Source organism: Nothoprocta perdicaria, unplaced genomic scaffold, assembly GCF_003342845.1.
Source record: "Nothoprocta perdicaria isolate Ctin4 unplaced genomic scaffold, notPer1 scaffold_2, whole genome shotgun sequence".
Classification (NCBI taxonomy): Eukaryota; Metazoa; Chordata; class Aves; order Tinamiformes; family Tinamidae; genus Nothoprocta; species Nothoprocta perdicaria.
Genome location: NW_020455204.1, coordinates 8,622,756 through 8,631,420, shown reverse-complemented (window position 1 = coordinate 8,631,420; position 8,665 = coordinate 8,622,756). Strand labels below are relative to the sequence as shown.

Here is an 8,665-nt window from a genome sequence, read left to right as displayed (position 1 = left end):
TCCATAGCAAAGCAATCCTTCCTTTAGTGAGAACCTACAGCTTGGTCCACCAAAAGCACTCGGGGTGGGTTTGGTGCTGGTCGGTGTCATTCTCACGTGCTGTGTGTTGACACCAGGGTATTACTCTTCCAAGCTGACTGAGAACATGGTGGAGGCAGAAGGGAGTATTAAAGGGAACAGAAAATAATATGCTATTGCATAGTTTATTCTGTTGTTGCTAGAAAAAAAATAGGGTTCCTGTGAAGAAAGAATAGGTAAGCTCCCTGACATTTTAAAGAATGGAAGGGTGAAAGAGCAAGAAGAAAAGGAAACACAAGAGGACTTCAGCATGGCTAGTTAGCTTTTCCAATTGCAATTAAACTTGTGTAATCAAAAAGTGAAAGTTCTAAAAATAAATTACTCTTAAGTGTTTTGTTTGCAAATGAATATTGCTACCCAAGTGTGAAATCTCTGCCTTTCCTCCCATGCATTCCTCAAAAGTTCAAGCTCAATAATGCCGAGTTTCGCCTTGGTTCTGAGCTGGCCGCATGAGTCATCCTGAGCCTCTGCTATTTTTGTCCTTGATTATAGAAATTCACACCAGAGAAATATAAGCTGCTCATCTTTTTATTCATTTAATCGTATGTTGCCCCAGTGCTGGGCTGCATTGCAGAGCTTTGTACAGAGCCCTTGTCATCACTGAGCTGCTCTGGAAGAGAGGCACGGCCAGGTGTGGTGGGATATATGGGCTATATTACACGAAAACAGAATTTAATTATGCATATGCACATTGGTARCCCAAGTGTAATTTTGGAAAGGGGGAAGTAGGAATCTGTTACTTTTGGAGAGGCCTGAGCTTGGTGGCCTAACAACAAGGCACGCATCTTTGTGCCTTGGGTGGCCTCCTGCTTATATGATCGGGTGCTTTTTGGGTACATCCCTGTGATTACTACAGTCTAAGCCTTACTTTCACATCTCCCTGAAGTAAAAGCAGTATTTTTTTCTGGTTAGGTATAAATGTGGGATTTTATGTTTGATTTTTTTTTTGAGTAAAAAATCATATGGATGGAATTAATTGTCCAAAATTGAAAAACTGAATCCATACTMAATGGATTCAATTTTGTGTATTGAACGCAAGTTTTTGAAATCTTTATTTCTGCCTGTCTTTGCTGCCATGCTTCACAAGCTCTCCAAAAGGTATAACGACTAATAAAGACCTGTCCCTGCTGAGATCTGTTTCTTTGGTTCACTGCTTTACGTGCTACTTTCGAGCRTGCACATGAAAAATAAAGCTAACTCTTTTCAAAGCTTTGTCCCTGATGAGACAGTGTTTATTCAACTTTTATGTCTTGCAGTCCGAGATAAATGTCACCAATGGACACCTGTGTCCTGCACCACAGCACCTGTGGCTGCTCCAGATTTGCCACCTTTTCTTTCTCGTGCCTTTAAGCAGTTTTGACACAAGCGCCTTTGCAAGCCCCATGCGATGCATCTCGTGAAGCATCAGCAGCAACCCGAAACGCAAGGAAAACAATGGGAGCTGAAAATAGAGTTGTGTAATATGGCCCTGGTTAGTGGCTGGACGACAGCCATGCTCGGTGACATAAATTTAATGGCATGTGTCACTGCGGAGAACAAAGGAGTTAATCAGCAACAACATTGTGTGTAAGAAATGTTGCTGTGTGTAAGTATGTATTAAAGTCCTTGCCATAAGCTTGTGATAGAGGGCCAGAGCGCTGCGGTTTAGTCTGCTAATGCTCCTTTCAGAAAAACTTTATTATTCCTTTTAGGCTTAGTTCTCTGCGTTGTTAAGTGGTAGTGGAAACGGAGGAACAGGTCCGGCCCTGAAATAATCGCCCGGTTGGAGACGCAGCTTTTTTACAGAAGAGAAAACATCATCCAGATGATGAATAAAAACAATTCCTCCTCATGCRGATGAAGCATCACAAATAAATTATACTGGGCTGAGCTTCTGTTCTCTATTTTTAAATTTCTGTATGTTATGGAAAAAAAAAACAGGCTTCCCTCTCATTAGAGAAGTGCTTTTTACTTCTGTTTTGCCTTTAAGATGTCTTGCACCAGAGAGAATTACAACGTAGTGACACTAGAGCAAGAAATGGGTATGTATATCGATAGGTACAGGCACCGGCTTTGTRCAGTGCTGCCCAGAAGAGCTGGTCCCCGCCTGTGACAAGGGGCCGACGGTGTTTGCAGCCAGATGCAGTTGTGTCTCGGAAGCCTGTCAGATATGGTGGGCCGGAGAGGGCTCTGCAAGGAAGGGCAGCACTCAATGTTCTGCCAGCAAACAGCTTCAGCCGCTGGGAGAGTCTTGTTGTCCTTTGAGGGAGCAGGGCATAGCCCACCTTCTGTCCCAACAGATTAAGATTAGAGATCTTTTCCTACTGRCAAATAGCACCTTTGAGGGCAGCACAACACATCATTCTGCTTTCTACATTTGTGAGATGTGTGGTTGTCAATATATGTATCCTTGAAGCARCTATAAGGATACAGAAGGAAGGTTAAAGTTATACACAGGTCCTACCCGCTTGCAGGGAGAAATTCCTTCATGTTGAGGATCAGTATGTTTATGGTCAAGAACTGGATTAGGTTTTAGGATTTGTATTTGCACTTGAATTCAATAAAAAGAATGTTATTATCTAAGACTGTATAGAGCTCTAAGTGGCATTTGTAAAGCTAGTGCTGTCATTAATCCTGTGGGAAAGCACCCAACTTGTCCTGTCTTTGTGACAGGAACCTGAGAGGGGAAGAGTCCAAGTGCAACAGCAAGTAGGAAACAGGTCCGTAAGGACAGCTGTGTCCCCAAGTCACTGCTCTCAGTGGTGGAGCAGCACCCAGAGCAAGGGTCTTGCTCAAGGACTGGATCTGAGCCATGAGGTCTTGGTGCGCCTCTGGTAAATATTTTGGCCAGTTGAGGAGAAGACCTCCTGGAGCGCAGTTAAAATCTGGGCSGTTTCATTTGTTTCTGCTCAGCTCTTTCTATACACAGTAACTATTCTTAGGTATTTGTTGTTTTTAATAAAACACRTTCTTTACTTTTCACTGAACACCTCATCAGTGGGGAACAATTTGAGGATGAGCAGCAGGGCATTGCCAGAAGCCATGGTGAGTCGTGAGCAGAGGGTCAGTCGTGCTTGAGGTGGCCAGCACCACCAGGCAAGATTCACATTCCTAGAAGGTCCCTAGATGGTCCGTCCATCTGGGGGGCTGGCTGAGGAGCTCTTGATCACCAGCTGCTCCTGCTCCACACGTGCCTGTCCGGCTGTTGACAGTGGGTGCTTCAGTTGCAGCATCCCCTTGGTTTCTATCCYTGCTTACCCTTGGCTCCATGGTGTGAAATGTCATTTATTGTAACCGGGAGCACTTCTGAAGGGCTATAACTCATACGAATGCTTCTCATTGCACTTGCTTATTTTGTAATAGGCTCTCAAGTTCAAGTGAAGACCCAAAGTAAATATTTTGCACATAGTGGAAAATAGAAGGTAGTAAAGGTATACAATTTGTCTAAATGCACTAATTCTAAAATTTTAAAACACTTTAAAATATTTTTAAAGTGTTATTCTAAAGGTTGTGGGCTTTGGGTGAAGGATTGTTTTGTTTTTGTGTTTTACTGCTCTTATAATATGTACTGTGTAACGTTGCACTGGTCAGGGCAAATGCTTTTGTGTGTGTGTGTATGTGTGTTTGTGTTAAACAGCTCAATGAGGTGGGAGAGAGGAAAGTAGTTGATGGACAGGATTTACCCTGTAAACTTCAGATGTTTCCTTTGCAGTAGATGCTTTAACTGAATCTTAAGAATAGCTTTTGAAAAGAATGCACCTATTAATGGATGCCACTCTCTTGTTTCCCCTTACTGTTTTGCAGCAAGTGACAGGCAGAAGTTTTGGTGAGAAAGATTTTCGTTCCGGATTAGAAAACGGGATTCTTCTGTGTGAGTAAGTAACACTCTTAGCTTTGAGCCTTGAGTACAATCTTATCTGAAAATGAAATGAACTTCAGCTAACTATCTCCAGCTGTTGGTTTCCTTCTGCAAGTTTTGAACCTGTGCACCGTGGTCAGTTCACTGCAGTACCCCCTTTCAGTGCCAATGCTTTTGTTATGATGCAGATTCAAATGTGGCTTAAAGCAAACAGGTTTTACAAAGTGCTTCCTTCACTCCACCCCAACTCCTTAGTGAGCTATGTGAAGTAAAAATCATGTTTGCTTTTTGATTTCCTTTTATTTAAAGATGCTAATCAGAGCTGGAAGATAGTGTGCCACACCTGCCTATGGACATGTCCACTCYAGTGGAGCATTTTGGACTAATTCCACGTCGAAGCTCTGTCAACACTTAACCATCTGAATAATAATCTGATAGTAATCTGCTATCTGCTTTTATAACTTCTGGAAAGCTTAGGCTTAAAGGTGTATTTGAAGGATGTGTTTCATTATTTTTAGACAAGAGACCCAAGTTACTTTTTACAGAATGATTAATTGCAGAATCGTTAAGGCTGGAGATCATCTAGGCAAATCCCCTTTTTACATTTTTTTCTCTGTGATTTTAGTATCTAGTTTTCAGGTTGAGTCTCCCAAAATGATAGCTAAAGATAGATGCCAAAGATGGTGACTTTTAAGAGGATTTTGCAGCTGTGCTTTAATGCTCATAAACATCATGCATTATATTGGGAGCTTGGGAAAATCTGCGGCTCTGAATCATCTGTATGGGATGATTTCTTTCCCCAGACATGCAGGGTTGTCACTGCAGTAAAGGTTGCCTTTTCATATCAGCAGGCTGTAACTGGTGCAGAACTGAATTGAAATTTTATAAATGAATATTGAAATTTTATAAATAAGGTTTCCTGAGGCGTTAAGCTGGTACACTGCAGCTGTCGGCTGTGCTTTACATTATGAAAGATACTGGAACTCRGATTCTGTTTCCAGGGTATGAACTTGAATTCATACCCTGTAACTCAAGTAGAAGTAGCTTAGGATAGCTTTGAAACCAGTTGGTGTAGATCCTATTGTATGTCTCACTAGACCTATTAATCCAATACCTTGAATTTTGGCTGTTAAAATCTCTAAAGAAAATGGTATCTAGCTTGACTACAGTTGCATATCTTGGTGAGGAGGGAAATCAGTTGCAGTTTTTGCTGATCAAATGCTGTGTTGCCTGGGAGGAGCCTGGAGTGCAGCCCCTTGTTTGTAAGGGTTGCTCTGGCACGAGCTCTTTCTGCTCAGTGTTTGATAACAGGACTGTGTGCTGAATTCCCAGTGCTCTTTACATGTTATGGTTGAATTGCATGGCATAAAGAACAGGGATGTGATTAGATTAGATTCTTTTTCTAATCTAATTCTAATCTTACCTGTGAGTAACCAGTCTCATTTAAATGCTGGGGATGCGAAACTTAGGTAACTAAAGSTGTAAGTACGTATTTCTTAGGAAGCTGTGGGCTCCAGGGATGAGCAGTCAAGAGACCACACTTGGTTATCCTCCTAACTTACTGTGTGATGGTGCACGAATTGCTTTTCCTTTCTTATCTCCCATGGACCAGTGCAAAGCAGTCGGAAGGGATGGATCTCCTCAGATTTACGAGGCTCTGATGTTTGCCTTGCTCCTGGCTGCTGTGGTTGGGRCATGAAATTCTGTTACACTGCAGAGCATTAACCAGAGAGCTACCAGCCTGCCCCTTGAGTTGGTTTTATTGATGATGAGCAAATGATGAGGATAACAGGAAGAGCTTCCTCCTAACTGGTTCTGAGCCCACTGTAAAATAATGAGCTCAGCTGAAACTTGTAACGTGACACTGAGAGCTGTAAATGTGTGTTTGAAAAGCATAGGCTTCAGCAGGTGGAGCCCTGGTGGTTAATTTTGTTTCTTCTGCTTAGTCAAGTGCTGGTGATAAAGCTGCCACAGGCAAAATTGCCTTTGTGAGGAGAAYCTTTGAGGTTCAGCAGAGACTTGGGAGGTGGGTACTGCCTGGGAAACTCTAGTGGTTTCTCCCTTAACATTCTGCCAATCTATTGTGCTTTTCACAACTGCTCCTAACACGCTGATGAAGACCCGAGCTCAAAGCTCAAAGCGATAAGCTACAAGAAGCAAGAAAGAAATGATGGCTGTCTTAGATACCTGGAGGGGGAAGGATTTGTTAAGAATTTTGGTCTGATTTATTTCGTTTGTTGTGTGGAAGTTTTAACAAAAAGCTAAACCTGCCTTGGATATCTCCACTGGGCAGTGCTCATCACTAAAGCTCATTAGCTGGCAACTCCCTGGTGTGGCTGATACCTGTGTAAGGATGGAGCATGACCCACTGTTGCAAGGATTTTATTGTGTGCTGTAGTAATGGCCAGATTTTGTGCTGAAGACTGAAAGGGAATTCAGATCCTGAGAAATCCCAGCAGCTGGGCACCTAGAAACTCATGACACAAAGTAGTCAGAGATGGCATGTGCTCAGTCTCCCAAGTGTGTCTCTAAGCTGCCTAATGACTTTGGAGGTTTTTTGTGCAAGGGAGGAAAAGAGGGACAGCCCCACACTGGAGTCCATCACCCTCACATGCAGACTGACAAGTGCTAAATGGCATATGGGAAATCCTTGTCTGTCTGGAGCAGAATGGCTGGAGTCTTTCACAGAGCAGAATTGCTGGAGTCTTTCACATAGTATCATCCCAGGGCTTCATCCAGATGATCCCAACTTCTGTGGTTCTACACATACAGATTCTTATTTCAGAAAATAGGAACCTTTCTATCTTACCTGCTCCTTCAGTAGGTGTTTGAGACACTATGATGACGTTCTCCTGCAGGCCATTTCCAGCATCTCCCTATCATGTTATTGGCAAGCCCTGAAATCTTAAGTATCCCTCCATCTTCAAGCAATGAGTCTGGTAATTAGCAGACTACTAAGATGTGAATATTTGGGATATTGCATTGTTCTCAGCAAAGATCAGGTTATAAATAGTTAATTTAGGTTTTTGTTTTTGGTAATTGGTCTGGTACCTATTTGCATATTTTAAGAAAACTGCTATGACTGTTTGATGCCAGGAAGGTGGACTCTTGGGAGGGATGTGCTGCTGTGCACCAGGAGCCGGGCACCTGCAAGGGCTCCTGCTGGACTCTGCCGGTGCTCAGAGCAGCACCGCTGCGGCACCTCGCTCTGGCCTCGCCRCTGCACTTGTGCAGCTGGCCACAGGCGCCTCCGGAGCCGAGGAGCTTATTTAAACAGTGAGGGATGGCATCGAGCTGCAGCCTGGCAGATGAGGGCCACACAAGCCCTTGTTCTAGGTGGTTTGAAGGCGTGTTTGTGCCACGGGTGCCAGCCCGGGCTGCGCGCACAGCTGTGCCTCTGTTTGCCTGCAGGGCTTTCAGGGCTGCCTCTCCAGCACGGCTGCCTGACGTCCCTGCGGCTGGACGTTTCAGCTGGGGACACGGAGCAGGGGCCTCCTGCTCTGCTGCCCTAGGCAAAGGTGCAGGCGTTTCCTGCCTTTGCTGCTGCATGGTGGGCAAACCTGCCCCTCCGGCAGCACTGATGGCTCTAGGAGGCAGGAATACAGCAACAGCAGATATCTCCAGAAAACCCCAATTTCCAAACCAGCACACATTTTTTTTTCTCGTTGCATAGCTTTAACATTCAGATTTGACCCCGATATCCTAAGAAGCTAGAGGATTATAGAAGAATAATTCAGATCTGGTTGCTGCGATGATTAGGTGTTCCTGCCTACAGATTCAAGCATCTGAACAAAGGTTGACTGCAAAAGAAAACATATATGTTAATCCCCCTTATTTTGCCCCACTGATTTGATTAGTTCTGTTGGTTTAATTAAACAGGTGATGAAATTGAAGTTGCTTTTGTTCCTCATCATGAAACAGTTGCTACTAGTGAGTTTCAAACTRTTATATGAAAACAAATGTGTGTATCTTCCTACACTCTTGTCCGGTTGTTGTTGCTCTGGTGTTCTTGAATGTGTATTTTCTGAGGTGAGTAGTGTCTTTCCAGTCTGCCCTTGCCCTCCTCTGCTGCTGCTCTTTCACAACAAGTATTCAGCAGGTACAGAAATGAAGTCTCTTGTTCTTTTTAATGAGAAGTTACTCATGAACATCGGTTATTTTAATAGTATTTGAAAAAAAAAATGAAGCTTGGTTAGAAATCTGAGAGAGAAGTGATTGTGATCAAGAATTACTTAATGGAATTTATCATTTACTCTGTCACGAGAATAATTTTCTTTTGTAAGTCAGAAATCTTGGCTCTTGTGCTTTACGCTGGTGCTGATGAATGAGCTGCTTCTGCCCAGACAGCTGAGTTTCTGCAGACTTGCATCACGGCCCTCGTGCATCTCCCCAGCTTCGGGCTCACACAAACGCTGTTTTCAGTTAAGAGTTGGGTGGGTGCCAGATCAGCGCCAGCGTGACACTATGCAATAATAAAACTTCTGAGGCAGTGGCAATGGTAGATATGGAGCTGAACTTCAGGAGCACAGTAACTGCATGCAAGGTGTTTTAGTTGCTTGACTATTGAAACACCGAGCTCTTTTTGCAAAATGCCATCATTTATGCACAATTGCCATGCCACTTACAGACACCTCAGAGGGGAAGCCAGTCTCAATCTTCTCCTTTCTTCTCCTTTCTTCTCCTTTCTTCTCCTTTCTTCTCCTTTCTTCTCCTTTCTTCTCCTTTCTTCTCCTTTCTTCTCCTTTCTTC

At 43.5% G+C, this 8,665-nt stretch overlaps 1 protein-coding gene across 4 annotated transcripts in view; it reads left to right on the top strand.

The window, feature by feature from the left end:
* Positions 1 to 8,665, top strand: part of LIMCH1 (LIM and calponin homology domains 1) — a 159,703-nt gene that overhangs the window by 53,175 nt on the left and 97,863 nt on the right. For all 4 annotated transcript variants that reach the window (XM_026037419.1, XM_026037423.1, XM_026037422.1 and 1 more), the window contains exon 2: positions 3,862 to 3,932. The gene's annotated coding sequence lies outside the window, so the exon portion shown is untranslated. The remainder of the gene's footprint in view (positions 1 to 3,861; positions 3,933 to 8,665) is intronic.